Source organism: Oncorhynchus mykiss, chromosome 15, assembly GCF_057628025.1.
Source record: "Oncorhynchus mykiss isolate SJ-2025 chromosome 15, ASM5762802v1, whole genome shotgun sequence".
Lineage (NCBI taxonomy): Eukaryota > Metazoa > Chordata > Actinopteri > Salmoniformes > Salmonidae > Oncorhynchus > Oncorhynchus mykiss.
Window position 1 is genome coordinate 31156448 of NC_143036.1, and position 23093 is coordinate 31179540.

The 23093-nt window shown below is 40.8% G+C and overlaps 1 long non-coding RNA gene and 1 other non-coding gene across 2 annotated transcripts; one reads left to right on the top strand and one right to left on the bottom strand.

Annotated features, from left to right (window-relative positions):
• Positions 1-353: 353 nt before the first annotated feature.
• LOC110489982 (uncharacterized) lies at positions 354-23093 on the bottom strand. The gene is made up of 4 exons (XR_002468644.3): positions 22605-23093; positions 20002-20075; positions 5460-5646; positions 354-1258 (listed from the first exon to the last, which is right to left on the bottom strand). It is a non-coding gene; the product is annotated as an uncharacterized LOC110489982 (long non-coding RNA).
• On the top strand, positions 9939-10100 carry LOC118938958 (U1 spliceosomal RNA). Its single transcript, XR_005036352.1, has one exon. It is a non-coding gene; the product is annotated as a U1 spliceosomal RNA (small nuclear RNA).

The following is a 23093-nucleotide window of genomic DNA, read 5'->3' on the forward strand; positions in this document are numbered from 1 at the left end:
CATTCGTTTAAGTGGTGAGCTGTTATTAGACCTAGTACTCCCCTTCCCCAGACCATTGACATTACAGTTATCTTATCAATAAGACTACTAGATAAATAAAATGGAATAATGACACACAACATTTTTTTTCATTTACAATGGTTAACAATAAAATAGCATTATCACAACAAAGCTGGTACAAGGTTGGCTTAAGTTCCAAGTAGGCCTTACAACTGTGATGTTTGCTCATGAAAAATCGTAAAGTGAATTTCCATCCAATAGCTTTATGTTCCCAGGTTTGTGTTGTCATCACACAGGTCAGGTTAGTTCATAAAAAGGTGACAAGCATACAACTTTAAAAACACAGACATCACATTTCAGTATGTCCTCATTTTTATTATGAGAAGGACAATCACAACATTACACAAAATGGAAAATCATATTTTTCTCATCACTTTGACAAAACATTTTTTTACAAAATAAAGATGGATCAAATGTCTTGGATATAATTTGAGATAAATGTTTCTATGTTTCCATATTCTTCCTCATACTACTCCCAGCCTACGACTGGTTCAACTCGTTCAATCATCACAATATATAACCGCCATTGGACTACTCCTCCATTTGGACAGTTGGGGGATACTTGATTAAGACAATAGATATACTGTGGATATATTTTTTTAAATATATAAAAAAACATGTTGTACATACTTACAGAGCTTCTATGACTTACCCAAATAACATATAGCCAGCAAAACGTAATACTAAACAGGCTTGCTTTATACTGTTTTGATTTTTTTCCCCGTAAACGATACATGGCAGTTGTATGTTTCCATATCTACCAAACTATGTAGAATGTTTATCTGAAGGATTACATTCGGGCATATAATCAGCAAACTGTGATAGGTCATTGTTAACGACATCTTAAATTCAAAGAAACAATAATATGTTATTTACATTGAGGGCTCTCATAATCTGCGTGTGTAGATAGATACCTTCGCTCTACAGATCCGTCAACAACTGAAAATGTTGGCAAAACTTTAAAAACAAAATGCACCAGGCAGTGGTACAAGTGGTGGACAGTGACCATTTCCAGGCATTTAAACCTTTTTTTCCCCTCTTTCATTTGTTACAATGATTTATCTGCATTTCCATACTTGTGGCACTAGTTTTTGAACAAAACGCCTAGAGCAGTCAGTGACTGGCATGATGGAAGAAAGGCCAGTGTCTCGCTTGCAGACTGGTCAGTCCTCACTGCTTCTGAAAGGAGTCTGTGGTTCTGTGGCCAGGCGGGAAAGGAAAGGAGAATGAAGAAGAGAGTGAGACAGAAAGAGGAAGGAGAAGGAAAGAGAGACCAATGAAGGTCAAATCCTCTGTCATGGCTGCAGGTGGCTCATTCCCACCCCACAGTAACCCATTCTCAATAGACAGTACTTTCTCACCCACAAACTCAAACTCACTCCCCCATTTCTTTCTCCCTCTCTCTGTTCTTCCCCTCCCTCCCCCTCTCCCTACATTCTTCCCCTCCCTCCCCCCTCCCTCCCTTCATTTTTTCCCTCCCTCCCTCTCGTCCACACACACCCACACACTTCTGCAGCTTTTCGATGGGAACCTCTGTCAATTTCCAAAGTTTCAAACCCAACATCAAAACCCCATCACACTTCAAAAAACTAAATATCTGCTAAGCCCCAAAACCATTGCTTGTCGTGTGAAGGTTAAATGTAAGCATAGAAAATGTTTTAGAAACCATAACTTTACTGTGTTTGAGAGCTACCTATCCAAATAAAACATTGGTTCCCATTGAGATGAATGGTTAGCTAACTGGGGGAGCACATTACCTTAAGAAACAACTGTATGAACATGCATGTGTGCATTAAAATGCGTACTTCAAAAACAACCATTTTAAAGGAGAGTAAAAGTTCTCCACCAACAGGTAGTTAGGTGGCAGAGAGAGAGGGGCCAAGAAAGAGGAAGCGGGAGATAACAGAAAATAACAGAAAAGTATTACTGTCCCTTGCCTACCTAGGATCCCATCCTGCTATGCCCTCACCCTCCCCTACTGTGTCATTTTACCATAGTTTCTAAATGCTTCCTATAGCTCGAGTGGAATCTGCTTCGAGGTGCCCAGGCTTTGTGGCGGAAACATAATTAAAGTGGTGAAAGATGTAAAAGGTGGAGAATGGGGATGACATCGGGCCAATTTCACACTTGGCACTCGAATGGCCGGGCCCAAGCCAGGACCCTTGCCATGCAACACAGATCAAAGCCCAGTGTCACTGCACCACCGCAAAAAAAAGAAAGGCAAAAGGGCACCTAACTATGCTAATCCCCAGGACAAATATATTTTAATCTGGTTAGAATACAAGTTAATGCCAGAGCTCAGTGACTGGACATTGTGGAGAGAACCCGAGTGGACAGATGCCCCTTGTACCTTTCCAAATGAGGTACTTTTGTCTGGCACTACTTGACCATAGTCAGGTCCAACTTTCCTTGGGTAACCACCTCAATGCATTATCAAGCTACACATACACACACACACTGCACAGAGCTGAGGACCGTTTATAAACAGCAACTCCAGCAGTTGTGTCATTGACCCTGTCTGAATCCCCAACAGGGCGCACCTAACATGCAAAGGAAATTAGTATTTTGTGGTCCAGTTTGTCCCCTTTCACATTGAGCCCTTCTCTCTCAATAGCACCTTGGTAACCCTTGATCTCTTATGTATGGGACTCAGGGCACTGGGGCCTGTAGAAGTTGACTGGGCAGACAATGAGAAGCGGACGCCTTCTAAGAAGTCGCACAGAAGGCAACTCTCATTTCACACACTGTGTTTGAGTGACCCCTTGGCAAAAGAGACACGGGATTGTTTTCATCGGAATGCTAGAAGTTTTTAGGGAACTTTCCATTTGGCTGTTTTTCTCATGTAGGATATCGAATGACCCTTCCTGGTGTAGGCCACCCTACCCATTCTCTCAATTAGGAAGCATTTTCATCCCAAAAGTTTTTTTTTTAAATAAAAAAAAGAGAAGAAAGATATCCCATGGAATTTAAGAATCTAGAAACTTGTTAAAACCACTTCCTGGACTAAACTAACCAATGAAATAAGGTTGCTTATTGATTGACTGATGCATACCAGACAGAATTCATTTCAATTGCTGAACGATTCGATTAACTTGCAAAAGTAAAAACATGCTACGATATTGTTGAGGGACTGGCAGTAGGGCTCAGAGAAAATAGTCAAAAATGAACGTCAATAAAGCATTCGCTCCAATTCCCCACAATTCTTACATTTTCATGCCCAAACAACTTTTTCCTCCAATGCTGAAAGTACATTCTGAGTCCACATTTGACATAACCCAGATAAAATATTTCTGTTCAATGTTTATAAATGCTGCAGTGAAATACAATAGCAGTGTAGGTGGTTTTTTATTCATTTCATGCCATGGTTTCTGGTTCCTATTCACATTTCACTTACAGATTATGAAAGGAGGAGTATGGACAGACGAGTATGAAAGGATGTTCATTGCACTGTATGATTTTTTATTACACCTCAGTCAGTTCTACACCTAGTCTATTATTTGGAGTTGACCAATAAACTTTTTTTTAGCACAGACTCTTGACACCCCGCGTGTCATGGGTTTCGTTTGGACAAGCAGTCCAATTCAGATCTTTTTTTTTTTTTACTAATTGGTCTTTTGACAAATAAGATCAGCTCTGAAAAAGATCTGATGTGATTGGCCAAAAGACCAAATAGTGGGGAAAAAGATCAGAATTGGGCTGCCTGTGTAAATGCAGCCATGATGTAGTTTTCATCACAGAAGCAATCTGAGACCCCCTGATGAACTAAATGCTGAACTCGGCAATACTAGAACAGTGGTTCCCAAACTTTGTTGCTGTGATTTTTAGACATTCAATCTTTTTTAAGACCCAACAAACAACGTTCCCGAGTAGAAATTGTCCACAGTATGCGGTTGGGTTTGACCCACCATTTTGGGAGCACTGACAAACATGCCGCAGATAATGAACATAGGAAATGGAGTCAGCACATAATTTGTTCCATTCTGAACTGTCATGATCAATCTTTCATGGTGCCAAACCGTGGGATACACAGCGAGAGAAGGTAGGTTTCTCATAGTCGATATTCCATACCATATTCAAATCCTTCATTTTAACACCGAACATTGTAATTTTTCTTCTTTATTTATATCCCCAAAACAGATGTATTTTCTTTTGCGTCCCTCAGTGTGTGCGATGTTTGGTGTGGAGTTCTTTTTAAATGCCACTTTAAACGTGTACATGATACTGCAACAAAACAATAAAGTCAGTAATTATAAGTAAGTAGATCTCCGATATAGAATTGTGATGAGGCATACATCTGGGGAAGGGTATACAACAACTTCTAGAGTGTTGAAAGTTTCCAAGAGCACAGTCGCCTCCGTCATTGGGAAATGGAAAAAAAATATTGAACTACCCAGACTCTGCCTAGAGCTGTCCGTCCGACTAAATTGAGGAAGTAGGACCTTGGTCAGAGAGGTGACAAAGAACCCAATGAAATCTCTGACAGAACTACAGAGTTCCTTGGCTGAGATGGGAGATCCTGCCAGAAGGACAACAATCTCTACAATACTTCACCAATCTGGGTTTTATGGGAGAATGGCCAGACGGAAGCCACTCCTGAGAAAAAGGCACATGACAGCACGCCTGGAGTTTGCAAAAAGGCACGTGAGACTCTGAATGCATAAGGCAAAAATATTTTGTGTTCTCATGAGACAAAAATGTATGCAAAGCACTATGTCTGGAGAAAAACAAAAACACAGCTCATCACCCATCTAACACCATCCCTACCTTGAAGCATGGTGGTGGCAGCATCATGCTATTGGGATGCTTTTCAGTGGCAGGGAGTGGGAGACTGGTAACGATAGAGGGCACAATGAATGGAGCCAAATACAGGCAAATCCTTGATGAGAACCTGCTTCAAAGTGCAAACGACCTTAGATCAGGACAATGACCCCAAGCATACAGCCAAAGCAATGTTGGAATGGCTTCGGAACAAGAATGTGAAAGTCCTTGAGTGGCCCAGTCAAAGCTTAGACTTGAATCTCATTGAAATTCTGTGGAAAGGCTTGAAGATTGCTGTTCACCGCCGCTCCCCATCTAACTTAACAGAGCTTGAGAAAATCTGCATGGAAGAATGGGAGAAAATCCCCAAACCCAGTTGTGCATACCCAAGACGACACAAAGCTGTAATCGCTGCCAAAGGTCCTTCTACAAAGTATTGACTCAGAGAAATTAGCTATTTCTGTATTTCAATGTCAATAAATTTGCAAACAATTGGCATTATGGGGGTATTGTGTGCAGATGGGTGAGAATGTTTTATTTATTGAAGCCATTTTGAATTTCTGAAGGCTCTGTATGTGTCTGTGTTGCTGCGAGAAACAAAGGTAGCCAGACAGGCAGGGCCAAGGGCACATCCTACTCACCTCAGGCCCCCTATGCTGTGTGGGGACCAGGCTGTCACTCACTCTCTATGGTTACGCTTCATGGCCAACAGAGACACAGTGAGAGAGCCACCGCTATAGTACATCACACCAACAACATCAGTGCAGAAACCCATCCTCAGCATGACATCTTCTTCGTGGTGCAGAGCACAGCCATCCTCCTCACACGCTGTGAGGGGGAAAAAAACAAAGAAACAAATACATTGTGTACCAATTGTGAACCAATGAGAATGTCATATTTACCAGGGGTGCCTAAAAATAGAACTTTGATTTATATGATCCAACCTAATTTTAACACTATTGCATGATCCAACTTATTTTTTCCTGTCTATTGCGTGTAGATTGGATGGCAATGCGCTGTATACTCCATCACACAATTCATTTCCCAGGCAAAATTCAGGTTCGTCAATATATTGTAAAGAACAATCCCAGAATTAGGCTACATCTAAAGTTGCTGGTGCACATGAGCAACAAAATAACATACATGTAATGCGTATAGTGACTTAGAAGCAAACAGATAAGAGTATCGCAAATGGGGTTTGTTATCGTATTCCGTAAAACAGTCATTAGGCATCAATGGGGTATAATCATCACAATGAACCGAAGGTCAAATATATTCACCCATTTGAAGGTTTACCATGTTTCAGACCACTCAATCCCCTCCCTACACCACAAAAACCCATTCTACTTCTGAGATACAGCACCATTCTGGAATTCAAATGACACAGTGTTCTACGGTGACGCGAAGGATCATCGGAGACATGATACCGCAGAAAAATGGCGCGGGCCGTGTTATGTAAGCGGAAAAAGATATGATCATATAACCAAATCTCTGTTTGCACACATCGATTTGGTAGATAACACATAAATCATCAGGAAGACATTTCAATGCTAAACAGAGGAGCTGGTGAAATTGTGCATAAAACCTCCTCGCCTCCATCTCTAGTGCTGATAACAAAAACATATCCAATGGAAGAAGATAAGCCTCACCGCATGATGTACCGGTTACTGTATCCCAGTGAGCAAAACGTCTAAAAAGACATCCTTTTAACTACACAACTGGTTAAAAAGACGTCATTTTGGCTGTAAAATGGGTTAAAAAGACGTCATTTCAACCACAGGGATGACTATCCCTAGTTGCTTCCTAGACAAACGCAAAAAACAGCCGCCTTAAGTCATTTTTCACAAATAACACTACTCGCTAATCCAGATCAATGTACTTCTGTGCGGTCTGCCACACATTACCATGGCGAGGCGACATCAATTCTATCATTGAGCCTCTGAACGGCCTGCACTGTCAACCATTTCTTCTGGTTACAGTCATTGAGAAAATGGTGGCGGGCTAGGCTACCCATCATCTGTATCAGTAGTATCTTCTACCTGTGCTGTCCTATGCAAACGCTTAATTCCCTAAGCACTCACTCACACAATAACTCTCGCCTTCGTACACTACTGTGCTTTAACACAGTTTAAAAGCACCTTAAGACGTATAGAGCGCCCCTAAGCTCGGGTATGGTGAACGGGAAAGGTTATGGTTCAGTGGAGTGTGCCACAGCAGCCACATAGCAGTGGTGGGCGCATCACTCTCTAGTTTCGCTCACTCCATTTTACTGCTAGTCCTGAGTGGCAGGCGAGAGGGCGGGGTGGCAATGGCGGCCATGATGGAAGAATCACTACACCCACCGTTCCACAGGAACAACCACTGCTTCCTGCAGCTGGCTGTATTGCCGGTGAATAGGCAGGCGCCAGTCATCACAGACTATGAGAAAATAGTGGTACTACGTGGTAATAACGCTGCATGAGTGGGTTCTCCTTAAAAGATGTGCATTGTAAATATGCATGTGTTGCAGAAGATTTTACTTGACACAAGGCGCAGAAAAAGTCAGCAAACTACGTAGACACGTTTTGTGATCATCTATTAACAGTGACATTATATATTAAATCGAGAAACCATAGTGTAATAACTGAATTATTTGACCATATTTGATCAATTCTGTTCTCATATAGACAAGTGGGTGGCTAAGCTGAGTCAAAACTGGCAACAGACCAAATGGCTATCTCATGAAATGATACAGCAATTCGTGTCCCTCAACACAAAAACAGTAGTACTGTTTTTTTAGTCAACTTGTAAGAAATCAATGCAATGCCTTTGAGTCTAATAAGATTTTTTTTTCTTCTCCAAAACATAAAAAAAAAACATTTACCTTCTTATTGCACTGTATTTGTACATAAAGTTAAGGGGGGGAAAAAATCACAAATTACTGAAATGTAATAATAGACTACAAATACGTTGGGTTACTTTACACATAACCAAAGTAATACATTTATTTATATATACACACATACACATATATATATATATATATTAAAAAAATATAACTTACTGAAAACTTTTTGAAATTAGATGTCAGAGGAAGTCCAACTGTAAAATACTGAACATCCTGAAAAAAAGCTCCCATGTAGATCATCTGCATGTCTTGGTCCCCAAGTGAGCAGGTATAATCTTCTAACAAACCTATTAAATCTAAATGTTTGTTTGCTTCTCAGAACAGTTAGCTCCACATGTTCACGGAAAACTAAATAAATACAAATCAAATGAAACTTCAGAAAAACTTTTGCATTCATGCTAGTGATCCTTTCCAGAAGATTGTATATTATGTGGGTCACATCCACGCCCCCGCTCTTTTTCCCAACCCCTCAACCCCTCCAAATAAAAAACATCCTTTTGGATGACCAGAGTGACTCTTAACCAACTGCATTTAAGGTCAGAGTTCATCATTTCCCCTTGGCAACACCACAGCAACCTGCGACACTGTCTAGACAGGCCATGGTGGCCACCACCCCAGGCCAACCCCCCCTGGCTCTTTCCGGAAGGAGGTGTCAGCAGCAGCCAAGTACAGGGTAAAGAAGGCAGGTCGGATCGTCGCCCTCCTCCCTCCACTGATCAAAGCTGACGCTACTCCGTGCCAGGGCCCTGGTCAAAGGGGGCAGGGCCGGGAGATGAACTCTGTGTTTCTCTAATCTGGACGTGTCCAGACCAAATTGTCTCCTTTCACAGCCCAGAATGGACCCTTCCGGTGCTACTGATTACATTAGGGAGGAGAGGTTCTTTTCACAGGGGCCGTCTGCACAAAAGGGGAGCTTCTGTGCCCCTCCGCCATCTGGTCTCCAAAATAAAAGAAAGGGTCCCAGGAAGAGAATAAGCCCAGCGAGCCACGCCTCCCTTTAATTAAAAGGGATGCTATTTGAATAGATGGGATGGCTGGACAGATAAGCAAACATACAGTAAAGCCTCACACATTTAGCCCAGAGATTGGGACCCAATCTGCATTTGCAAATAAAGCCAGTGTGTACAGCTCTGTCAGATGGGCTCTAACCATTTTGGAGGATTTATGTAAATATGGATTTTTGCTGCAGAACAGCAGAAAACAACCAAAATCTAAATTCGGCTGTCGAGCACCACTCTCAAGCCATCTGTTAATAACCACACATTTGAATTCCTAATTAATCAAACATTTGAGAATGTCTTTGAATTGACAAATACATTGCTGTAGTGTAGAATGGAATGGGTAAATTATTTTGATGGCAAAATTATACCTGGTTGATCTGAAGGTGATAGATACCAAAGCTTGTCCTTTCTCAACAATGACAGGCCGATGTCTCTTCTTGGCCAATATTAGTGATTTGAATGGTGTCTCTCTGGACATGGTACAGTGTGAGAACAAGAGGATCCAACCAGCCAGCTGTCCTCAAAGAGAGGAGGCCCCTTAACACTTTATCCATTGTATCCCCATTGGAGGAATGGACGGCCATCTTCGAAAAGACACTGGACAGAAACTGGTCTCTATGTGTCGTTTCAGAAGCTGAAAATCCTTGCAGATTGCAATTATCTCCAGAGAACTCATCAAACGTTGTCTACGACTAGACATAAAACAAAATCAAGTCTTTGTGGAACATTTTAGAGGACATTGCAATTACATAACTCTCATTATCAGGCATCATAATAAGATTAGGAGAGACCAGGGTTGGAGGTCTCGCGGGTTGGTTGACAATCTAAATGGCACTGTGTAAGAACTCATCCACCTGGTCAATTCATGTCATTGAATTCATGTCATGACAAAACATAGAGGTGAGGGGAATGTATATTTTTCATAGGTGAAAGTACAAAAAAAAAATGAATTATTGGTGTTTTCTTTGCAAATCTTTGAATTATGGGAGTATCCATGAACAATGATGTTGTTGAAAGGAGAAAATGGAGAGCTATATTTCAAACCTATTTCGGAGTTCGGATCGTCACCCTCATTAAGATGCTAGTTACCATGTGGTAACTAGCATCTTAATGAGCACATGGAATGTAGGGTTGATTGTCACTATCAACATTGCCCCTGCCAGTACACAATACACTCCAAGCTCTTTTGCGCTTGTGCCATTTTATTTAGTATTCATTAGGATCTCCATTAAATACTTACTGTACCTGGCAGACACCTTGATCACGAATGAGGTTCACCTAGGGCGAGTCTCAGCCATTGTACTCCGGCCATGCTGACCCCTGCGAATTCCCCAAATGTGGGAATCTCAACAGTAATTTGTGGTAGTGGGGGACTGCGTCCACGTTCTCCCATGATTGTATTGCTAGGTATTACTGCACTGTTGGAGCCAGAAACACAACCATTTCGCGGCACCTGCGATAACATCTGAAAATGTGTGTCCTCGAACAATACACTTTGATTTGATTTGGATTTGAGCTGCTGCCAAGCTACTCTTTCATTTATGAACATTTGAACATCTTGGCCATGTTCTGTTATAATCTCCACCCGGCACAGCCAAAAGAGGACTGGCCACCCCACATAGCCTGGTTGTCTCCTGACCCCCCCTGTCTCAGCCTCCAGTATTTATGCTGCAGTAGGTTGTGTCGGGGGGCTAGGGTCAGTTTGTTATATCTGGAGTACTTCTCCTGTCCTATCCGGTGTCCTGTGTGAATTTAAGTATGCTCTCTCTAACTCTCTCTTTCTTTCTCTCTCTCGGAGGATCTGAGCCCTAGGACCATGCCTCAGGACTACCTGACATGATGACTCCTTGCTGTCCCCAGTCCACCTGGCCGTGCTGCTGCTCCAGTTTCAACTGTTCTGCCTGTGATTATTATTATTTGACCATGCTGGTCATTTATGGACATTTGAACATCTTGGCCATGTTCTGTTATAATCTCCACCCGGCACAGCCAGAAGAGGACTGGCCACCCCACATAGCCTGGTTCCTCTCTAGGTTTCTTCCTAGGTTTTGGCCTTTCTAGGGAGTTTTTTCTAGCCACTGTGCTTCTATACCTGCATTGCCTGCTGTTTGGGGTTTTAGGATGGGTTTCTGTACAGCACTTTGAGATATCAGCTGATGTACGAAGGGCTATATAAATACATTTGATTTGATATGATTCCTAGGGGTCTAAACAGAAATAAAACAATTACATCACAACACAACAACAGCCTACATCATAAATAAAACAATTATACAATATATTATTACAAATTTACAATATAATATGTACACTATTACAATGTGTGTATGTAGAATGCGTGTGTTAGATTGTGTTTGCGTATATGTGTCTCTCTTCACAGTCCGCGTTGTGCCGTGAGGTGCTGTTTTATCCGTTTCTTTAATCTGATTTCACTGCTCGCTTGAGATATCTGATGTGGAAGAGAGTTCCATGTAGTCACGGCTCTATAGTACTGTGTGTTTCTTAGCCTCTGTTCTGGACCTGGGGTGCTGTGAAGAGACCCCTGGTGGCTTGTCTTCTGGGGTATGTATGGGTGTTTGAGCCGTATGTTAGCTGTTGGAACAGACAGATCGGTGCTTTCAACCTCTCAAAAAGACAAGTAGTGGTGCAGTCAATCTCTCCTCTACTTTGAGCCAGGAGAGATTGAAATGCATGGTAATGATATCAGCCCTTCATGTACAGTTAAGAGCCAGCCGTGCTGGTCTCCTCTGGGCCAACTGTAATTGCCTATCGGTGTGTCCTTCTTAGTGGCACTTGACCATATAACTGGGTAGTAGTCCAGGTGGGATAAAACTGGGGCCTGTAGAACTTGTTTGGTTGATTGTAAGGTAAAAGAGATCCCTTTGTTGCCTTTCTCTCTCTCAAAAACATTTATTTTGTCACACACCGACGACACACATGCACACAAAAAGTTACTCAAAACGTCAGATGTTATTCTAAAGACATAAAATGCTGCATTTTGTGAGGAATATCGTTCGATCAAAGAAAGTTGCCTATTTCTAAGACTTTGTTTGCTGTATCGCTTCACTTCCTGTTACAAAATAAATAAGCTACTCACAATCATAGCGACAACCAACTCCATACTGTGTGACAACCAACCCCACGATGGGGCAGGTGTGTGTTTGATGGCTTATAACTCCATGTTGGAATAAGATATGTGAAAAAATTGGGGCCCCATTTCAACCCAAGACATTGGCCTTTCTCCTAATATTGAAAACGGTGATATACTGGTGCTGTCAATAAAAAGTACAGATTCGAGCAGAAAGTGTGACGACCAACCGTTCTCCCCTACACTCTGGATAAGAGCGTCTGCTAAATGACCAAAATGTAAATGTCATAACGTAGCAATATTCCGAAGATTTCTTTACATTGTTCAATAATAATCCTCCAGGCACCAGTGAAACATTCTTAAGGGTGAACATTTGCTGAACAATAAGACTTTGAATCCATGATCGTCAGTTCATCCTGGACTGTAATCACTTTTAATGACTTGTTCCTCCGCAAATGACACTTTAAGGCTAAAGGGCATTGTGATATTGCTGTTGTGATTTCATCTTGATTGTGTGTGTGTGTCTGTCTGTCTGTCTGTCTGTCTGTCTGTCTGTCTGTCTGTCTGTCTGGGGGTTAAGGGTGAGGTCTACAGATGGATGTCTGAGACTGACTCAGTTCACTTCGACAGTTTTGGGATGACATGGGTGAGCGTGGCACGAAGAGGGTAGGTGTCTGCAGTCAAGTGGAGTATATGAGCACAGTCCCCGTTGTAATTAGCGTTTGTTCCATACGAGTCTTTTCCCGTGCAACAAATGACGTTATCGGGTCTTATGGTTCCCCATTACTTCTGGTAACAAACGAATTGAAAACAACTTCCAATCCTACAGAGACCAGCGAATGGCGTTCCAGGGAGGGACTCGAGTCACTGTGTGAAATGAACAAGAACAGACACGACACCTGGCATTTCCCAGCCAAAGTGTGTCGTTGTACACTGCTGAGCACACTGCTGGAACAGCCTGCTTAATTGTGCTAGTTGAAGAGACTGGTGGAAATGGCAGTCTAACCTACTCCACTTTTGTTTACTCCAGCAACATTCTAAAAAAAACCTGGGGCTTTATTGACGAAACGCTTCTGAAAACTGTTTTTCTTCTCGCTATGCACAATTCCTGCTAAAAGTAACCAACAAAAACAGAGACAAAAAGCCTGGTGCGATGCGAGCTGCCGATGCATAACGGCTATCCAAAAGACATAGCCTGTGGTTTCCTTGGCACCACTATTTGCCCACAGTCCTGAAGTTAATGAAAGTAAGTAAAGTCTTTAACAATGAGCGCCACGGAAAAACATGCAAAACGCTTAAAAAGGGGGAGAGTAAAGCTACTAGATGGCAAACCAGAGGATAAAATGTAATGTTTTATGACAATGGGGAAAATAGAGGGGAAAAAGACAAACCCCACATTTGACTCATAAACTTGAGCATTCTACTGATATGCGGTTCCTTATTAATAAACTGGACTTCACCAGACTTTTTTTGTAATATGCACAAGACTTGACATGATCATAAACCCATCTTTAATTATGTCCTAGTCACCCAAATATACTGCTCGGTCACAAATGCCATGAAACACTGCATTTTCACCACTAGACATTTGCATACAGCAAATGAGAGTTGACACAAAATATAATTCTGCTCGGAAGATCCCTTTAATATTGATCAACCTTGAATTTTTCATGAAAATGATGTTCACTTGGTGCTCGTATTTGAGCTTCTGTTTGCTTGATAAATAAGGGCTTATGTAACGGCCCCACAGGTGACCAATAGTACAGAGAATGAGATCATATTTTACTCCTGCTTCTTCCATTTTCAAGTGATTCCTCCAAGTCCAGCCAACTCATTAAAACTTTGTTGAAGTGAGTAATTAGCCAACAGTTTACAGCCGTGCAACCATCCATAAGATGGTGTTGAAGATGAAAGAGGTCAAGTCAAAACAAACTTTACCATTGAGATCAATGAGGGATCCTAGAGGTCATGGCAGTAAGCCCTGCTAAGAGCCTCAGATGACACAAACTGAACACTGAGCACTTTGTAAGTGTCTATAAAAAAAAAAAACTGCCACACAAACATGAAAAATATCAATTTCACATTTGGTTTAGCGCTTTACCACCTTCGTGTCACCGACACTCAGAGTTGGACTGTGGAAGACAAAACACAGCTCTTGGATAAGGATTGTGTTATTGCCTATCAATTAGCATCAAAAGGGGATTAACCCACATGGCTGATGGGGTGAGGTGGTGCGGGGGCCCGCAGCACAGTCACTGAATACCAGGGGTTAAACCTCTGACTTCATTAGGCCTGACCTTTCCACACCATTGTGTGACAGGAGAAAGGACATGGTGCAGTCTGCATTTCCCTTGCTCATTTTGACTTCTGTGGAGTTAAATGTTTAAAACAAGCCAAAAGGCATGCTAGCTCGCGCTCAGTGAGATATGAAATCCACCCTAAAGGTCTCCTGACTGATGTGGGTTTCCACGGTTTGCAGCAGGTGGGCATTTACCCTCCGACCCCCACCCTCCCTGTACAATAAAGAATTTCCTCCACCTTTGAGCGAGGTGAGATTGACTAATTAGTCATGGTGCGTCGTACTCTAGTTATGAGGAACCGGCGGGGTAGACTGGTTCTAACTCTGCTCTGCCTGGCCGTCAATTCACGAAAGGTCACAGTGCTTTAGGAGAGAGAGCAGGTATTCCAGCTGAAGCTAATGAGAGACCCTAATTAAGAAAATATATGAACACACCTGCAGGACGAAAAGTGCCACGCATACGAGGAAGCGCGTAGGAAGGAATACTCCAGGAAGGCCGCTAACTTAACTATGCGGGTGATAGGCCATGTACTGTATTTTATTTCCTTTGAGATTTTGTTTAATGTAATCTCCAAAAAACTCAGCTGACTCATGGTCAGTCAAAAAGTACAAGTAGTACAACCAAATTTGTATAGAGAGAGAGAGAGAGAAACAGTCCATTTCATTAATCTGCAAAACCGACACCTCCAGATAGGAATACAACTCTCTCATCTCCCTGTTTTACTAAAACCCTCCCATTTGTAGTATAAACAAAACAATAATGACAGAATAGCATGAAAGCAACCCATGCCCATCTGTACCATTGGCCAATTTATCCCAAGAACACTAAAGTGTGTGTGTGGGGGGGGGGGGGGGGGGGTTACCATGGCAGCGACATGGCATAAATGTGTTGTACTGTATCTTACGACGAAAGTGATGCACTTCGTGGTAAGAAAACAAAACGTGTTTAACATAAGACGCCACCCGAGGACAAACGTTTCCAGCCAAAAGGTCTCTCTATCTGGACAAGGCTAGGGGGCCCACCCCATACCGCTTTTTCTTTACTCTTATGGAGAGTTTTATAGATGAGTACACCCCATTTAAAAGGCAGTGGCTGAAGGATTTGCAGTCAAATGAAAACAGGGGAAATTGCTGGAGCTGTCAGTGTTACACAGCTGAGTGGGAAGGACATGCTGTGTGTGCACATCCTAAAACCAGCAGCTGCATCTAGAACAGTGGAACATGGGAAAGCACTTGGCATTCACACGGAGCAGCGCAGTCAACATCTGAAACAAACCATTCACTTATTTGCCATTCAAACTAAATAGCGCGTTCGCGACTGTACTTTTAAAGCTGATGTTCACTCCATGTTTCCATTGGCAGATATTATTTGTCCCGCTCATCTTTTCCTGTCTAAAAGAGACCCTCCCACCCAAATAAAAAGCCGACCCTTCAAATAGAGACCAGTCAAAAGAGGATCTTCGATGACTTCCAAGGCATTCTTGCTATTTCGGATAAACGCACAGCGTCATCATTGTCTTAACCTTGCCCTTTGACTTTTGAGCGACACGTCCATCCTATTGCAGATGACCTCCCAGCAATCAAAGATCTGCCTGTCCCAGACATATAGAGGGGTCATTCAGACAACTTTCAAGACGGCTTGATCAATTCTCTCATTTATTAGTGAGGCGAAAGTGGATCCTCATCAGGTAGGCTTTAATGTCTGGGAAGTTCGCCCAGGATCCTGGTAGACGCGTACCAGACTTGAACGCACGAGTAACGTGAAATGTGTACTATACTGTACAAACATGACACAGTATTATTTGTTATTATTACAACATCTCCATAAATGATTTTACATTTCGCAAAGGCTCCGGCCTTGTAATATCAGAAGAAACATTGTGTGAGAAAGTGTCCTAAATATCAAGACCGTAAAAGTGGGATAGTTCACTCAAATCACAAAAAGACATACATTGGTTTCCTTACCATGTAAGCAGTCAATGGACAAGACCACTCACTATACATGCTTTGGTTTTGTTTACTTGACCAATGCTTACTCTTTAGCAATTTTGACAAATATCCCTGATGTGAGTATTTTTGGCATTTGATGTCATCTTAAAGCTAGAATCTTTATTTTAAATAATGTTTTGGTTGGGCCAGGAAAAATGTAACCACTCCAATTCATAGACAGAGCTATGGATGCACGGCTTGACCATCCATGATAGGGCCATTATAGTTTTAACCATGTTTTGAGGCTATACACAGTTTGTTTACATTTACTTTGTTTACAATCATTGGAGTATATTTGGGGTTCTGATGGAGTACGACATCTGAACTAAGCTCATGAGGCATTTACAAATTATATTCTTTAAGAATCAATGGGTATATATACATAAGTCCAGAAATGGATGTAGCAACTAAGGATTCTAGCTTTAAAGTAACTGTATTAATTAAGCTATGCAGTCCATTTGAGTGACTTTGTGATGATTTGGACATAAAACACAGAAAATACTAATATAAGGTCAGGGGACATGTGTCTTTTCTAAATTCATACCCATAGCCCTATATATGGATAGCCCTTTAGTCAACGGTAAAAACAAAGTTAGTTTACTTATACATACTGGATTACATTTTACATGTATAGTCATTTAGCAGATGCTCTTATCCAGTGCATACATTTTCATACCGGTCCCCTGTGGGGATTGAACCGACAACCCTGGCGTTGTGAGCGCCATTCTCTACCAAGTGAGCTACAAGGGAGCAAAGCATAGGCTAAATGGTAGATTGTTACATTATGTTACGAAATACATTTCCTTATATCGAAACACACACTTTCAACTATCGCAGCTGCCTAGAATACACACATATTTTTTAACACAGGCAACCCTGTCGTAACTTACTTCAAACCTCTGAGTATTCATACTAATAACACAGTTTAACACCAAATAAAGTTATATTATTCTTCGGCAGAATTTGCGTTGTTGTACTGTTTGTACAGTACAACATGTTACTAAAGCTCAGTCATGCAGTGCCTTGTTTCAAACTTTAGGACCTCTTTACATTTTTGGTTGTTGAGGAAATACTTCAGCCACAACCCCCAATATCAAATTATCTCTAATGCCTGTTATATCAGCCCTTGTTTTCCAAACCCAAATGTGCCCCAGAAATCTCACTGCACAAAACTCAGTGCACAAAACACTGTATTGGGCATTGCCTTGTCTCCCCCCAAAGGTCAAGAAGTTTGAGCGAACAGTGAAAAATCAAGGACTATAGTGCAGACAACCTGACATTAAGCCGAAGCTTGATTCTCCTACACCACCACCAACCCTCAATGCCCCCCCCCACCCCCCACCACCACCACCTGACACGCACACAAACCAACAGTCCTCTTTCTACTGTCGTGGCGAGGGAGTAGCATGCCAGCTTAACGTGTCACTGGCAGCCATTCTTGTGTTAGGTGGTATAGAAACACAGGTTGACCTTCGTAAAACTTTTTTTTGACAGGAAAACCAAGGCCACCATTCAGAGCGTGAAAGTCAGAGGTACCAGAAACCTACACCCCACAATTAGAAAATAGTTTGTAGCTATAGTTTTTACCATATGGGAACATGTTAAGTTTACATTATGAAATACTTTCAACCAGACTATACAAAAGACAAGAGAGAGACATTTAAATGTGAGGAGATTTACAGTTTAAGGATTCTCTTTGGTATACCATTTTCTCTCACTTTTTGTTTTTTACTTTTAAAAAGACCTGATCATGATTTGCTTGTTCAAAAGCATGTTGGCAAATAATATATAGAAAGCTAATTACAAGTAATTCAAAGATAAAACGGGCAACTATAAAACTGCAAACTCAAAGCCTTATAGCTTTAAAGGTTTAGTTGCAAATGTCCACTTCAGGGATTGAGTTCATTTGTTAATTCATTCCTCACGCAACATCCAGTCAGTTATAATGCAACGATTGATTGAAACATTAAAGTTACCCTTATTGCAAAAGTACACTCATAATATCCGTTTTGAGTTTTGCAGTAATGATGAGTCGCAGTAAATATTTCACTGTGTGACAACAAATCACTGCTAAAAGATACAATATTAAAGTACAAAAATTGATGGGTAACCTTTGTTTGAAAAGCAGTCAAATACGATGGGAAATTGCAACAAAAAAAAAGATGATATTAAATTATATGCCAAGTAACGTATCAAAGAATAATTCTATTGTATTTTACAATAATCTAATCAGTTAATATTATATATTGTGGTCTGTATATGTATATGTGTACATCTAATTTGATTGCAATTTTTCAAGTTCACAATAAATAATAATTTGGTTTGAAAATCTACTAAAACACATTTTTTCTTAATATGTGTATTATAGAAACAGCATCTGATAATATTTGATACTAAAGATAACACGATTTGGTACGTTTTTTTAAATTATGGAATATATAGGTCTGCATGTGTCCTCACTATCTGTATTTATTGGGGTTAAATGCTTATTTTAAGACATTGCAAAACAACGGGATAACCTGTTGTAAATAACCTGAAAACTGAAGAAAAAAAATATATATATATAGTGAAATCTTTTAATTTAATAGTTTTATATTTTAAATATGTTTCACTTAATTTTGAATCATATGATGTTGGATCGCGATCAAATGTAAAATCATATCATTTAACTGTGGAGAACAGTCAACCACAAAACGGACAAATTCATTTGATAACATTTGATGTAGATTTTGACAAGAAACTTTTGGGGATAGCCAATTAAAAAAAGTGAATGGTTACCCGTATCAATGCAATCATCTAAAATCGAACGACCTTGTACGAAGGGGGGGGGGGGGGGAAGATTAAATAAAGATAAAAAAAAAACATAAATCCATGTTCAGGGACCTCTCATATTAGTTCCCTCACTGACGATTTAACATTGTTCAGTTGTATATCGTTTTTTTTTTTGTAGAAATTGTCCTGGTTCCTAATCATACGCCCTGCATTTTCAATTCGCCTGATCCAGTAGCTACATTACAGCGCAAACTCTTTCCCCTTCGGCTGCACCGTAAAATGGAGGATGCTGGCCTTGAATTTTCGACAGCTAAGACCAGCAAAGAGCACAGCTGTGCAAATAGTCATGATCTTGTGCAGCCATGGGGGAAGAGGCAAGTGGGCCCATATTCTGGCAGACTGCGAGGAGACCCTTTCAAATACAGCAAAGGCTTTGATTCAAAAAATATGCCACACCAATATCAAAGGAAACGCCCTGTTCCCAGAGTGCAGCGTCATTACGTAGTCAGGATAGGAAAAACAACCAGCCGTTTAGAAAGCAGCATTGGCTGGTGTCGCTGTTGTGCAGTGCACTGATAAAAGATTAAACAACCGTATTTAACCTACCGTAATATATTGTATGAGCACAGAGAGCCCCAAAAAAGTGTTAAAATAAAATAGAAAAATGGCTTTAAGATGAACCACATTCTCTCTGGGCATTTCCATGATGCTAGAATGTAAATCGTGACGGCGGCCACTAGAGCGAGGAAAGCAAAAGGGAACCGATAACAGAGTAGTAAAACGATTCTGAGATATACGTCAGTATTTTTTCCCAGCTAAAAGCCTCTGGTGAAAAGTTTCCGATTTCAGATCCACATTTTGTAATTATCTTGTGAAGATATCAACAATCTGGGTTTATTAGAAGTGGTTGCTGAAAATGAATGGACTGCAGAGCTGAATGCAAAGTGCCATTTCTCACCAACAGATCTGACGATGAAAGCTGCTACTCATTTTCTGTTAATATTAGCCTGTGCAGCAGAGTCATGCTCCCCCAAGGCGATAACACTTGCTCTCTTTGCCCAACACCTTATAGCATTCCTAGCATTACTATTTTCTCCTTGTAACATGCCCAAATGTGCTTTAGCGAACAGGTCAACAATATTCTTACCATCAGCCATGGAACAGTGTCCTCACCACAGACATGGGGTTTATGTACAGGGTTCAAGATGTCATAAGGGCCTTCTGTAAACAAAGACAACAAACATTTTAATATGCTGCTAATGTGAAAAACAAAAACAATAACCCATGCTTGACATAGGATTAAAGACATGAAATTAAGGACAGAGTCCATTTTAAGTGTAACTGAAATGTTCCTAATCATTATAATTGCATAACAACCCATTGTACCTGTCTGCTTTCAGTAGTGTTAGTGAAAAATGTACTTTAAATTGTTTTATTAAAAATGTATTGCAAATATATGTTGATGAGCATAGCAGCTTTCCCAAAGGAAGCCAATTTTTATTACAATGTCATCGTGCACCAATTGTGTGGTTTTTGAATTTAAACCAGGTCCATTGGACCGTCATGAACATGCTTACAGACAGACCATCACCATGAGCATGGCTTGAAATGTTTTTCTCCCTCTCTAATTGCAATTGGAATATTGTACATGTCAACCATTTCAGGTCAGGTTGGGGACAAACCCAACCTAGGGTTGGAAAACATAATCTTAAACCACTCAAAAACCATTAAAGTAACTGTCCTGTGAAAATCTCACTTTTAAAAAGTTCACATTCTGTTAACTCATACCCAAATAACGTTATTGACTCATCCTATACTTGTATGTGGCCAAAGCATACATTGGAGGGGGAAAGAAACACTTTAAAAACCCCACCTCAAACTTGTATCTCAAACAGACAATTTTAAAAATGCTTGTTATTTCCTCACAGAGGATAGTGAAATAAAATGGCCAATCAGCAGTCTACTCGCATTAATATATTTTATGACAGTATACGCCCCCACTATTCTGTCGTTGGGGCACGCCCACGCCATTCAAACACAGAACACTGCTTTTTAATAGCCATTTTTTGGAAGGAAAACTTTTTCACTCATATTGTAATTATAGGTCATATTTCATAGAAATCTGGAAACTCGAGACAGTTACTTTAAGACTCAGTGAGGGTGAGGTTGGACGGCAGATGCACAAATCAAGCGTCAACAGGTGATCATTAAGTGATCTGTCCAGGCCGGTCACTGATAAGACTCACAGATTAAACATCACAGAGCCAGCGATAACTTTTACAGTCAGACTGCACCCTGATGGGTGTTTAACAGCACCCAAAGAGGCCTTGCGTCTATTACGATCTCTCTTTAGAGGTCTACTGTACATCATTCACTTGTCATTACAACTCCTTCTGATAATGTGTGGTTTTGTACACTTTTTACTTTATTAAAATGTAGGCTAAGAGATCTTGTGTCCATTAACCACATTTGTTACATCAGAATCAGCATCAAAGACATCACTTGCATAAGTTATTATGTCAAACCATAAGGCCATGAGCCACTATGTGCCATGAGCAAAATGCTGATGGCTGTACCTGTAAGATCTCAATGTTCCAGGCTGCCCTGCTCATTTTCTGAACTCTATCACTCCAATCTACTGTGACGACGAGGGGCGTAAGACTGAATACTATGGATATTTTTGCTGAAATATAAACAAAACCAGACAGTGGGATAGTCCATATCATGCGTGCATATGAACAACAGGGTTGATGTGGGAAAAAGAGACTAACAGTGCCCAGAATTTTTTTATTATTATCAAAGAAACAAAAAGAGGGTTTTGGTGCAATTAATGCTCACTTTACATTCAGCAGTAACAAATAAATCTATGCTTTCACTGATCTATCACAGGTAAACCGCACTGTGTTCTAGTATTCTGTCCAAGGTTTGTCTCATTACATTCATCAAATAGCCAAAGAATCAATAGGCGATAGAAAATAACAATGCCTTGAGATTTCAGCAGCCGCCATCTTGTCCTGTCAAACCAGAGGCGTGTGGGAGGGTAGCTTCCAAGTCACGTGACTACTGTTTGTTTAGACAGCTACAATGACGAAGCAAAGGTGTCTATTTCACAAACAAAGTAGAATCTCTGACCGAGGCAACAAAAACAAATGAGGATATACCCGCTGAAGAGCACCTTCTTATCTAAAATGTCAAATTCCTAGAAGCTTATTGTGCATGCAATGGAAAAATCTATGAACTATGTAAATGTTTCAGGCTACACAATTTCATTTTTTTAAACAGTCAATTCAAATGGCTTCTTCAATAAAAACTTAACAGTAATTCTAGTGTCCTATACCAAATTCAGTGAATGGCAAGAGATGACAGGAAACCACCGTAGACAGGTACAGAGGACTACAGCTAATACACATAGGCTAATAAACATACTGGCTGACACAAATCACGTTTTGGTTCATCTTCAGGGCTATTTTGCCTTACCTGAAGTAACAATTTGTGGGCTATAGGCTATTACATTGATTGTGTAAATAAAGAAAACTGCTACCTGTTACTTGTGTTTTGACACAGTCCCAGCATCCAATTTTCATGACTAAGAGCTCTTTTGGCAATTGGTAGCTTAGAATGTACTTTTTGGGTTATGAGCCATCTCATGTGCTAACCTTGCCTTACCTTAACAGGTAGACGCCAATTTTACAACACCTCAGTAATTTACTTATCATTTACTTGTAATTTACTTTTTCAACCAGAACCAACCTTTCAAATAACTGCTCCATTGAAACGCTCCATTAGGCTTAAACTTCGGGCAAATAGGCTTTTTGTCAGGACGGAAGAAGATGATACCTGCGGGTTAAGAGCACACTAGAAAACTATTTTTTCCACATGCCAACAATGGCGTGGTATTTACCACACGCGCAGTGCGGCTACACTACATCAGTTACATTTTCTCATGTAGCCTACAATGTTGCTGTAAAAAAATGTCGTAATCCATCAACAAATCACAAATATTTGGGAGTAACATGTATCCAGCGTTCAAGTGCTTGTCGGAACTTTGACATATTCGACTTGCTAAATGGTTGTAGTCATACACGTGCCACGTTTAACCAGTTAGCATGTCGGACATTTCCGACTTTCCTAGTTCCGACTACCACATGAACTCGGCATAACACACGGTCACTCGTGTAACGTTTAAAAAAGGGCCATCTTTCTCTGGCTCTGAAAATGCTGAACAAGTAAGCGGCACTC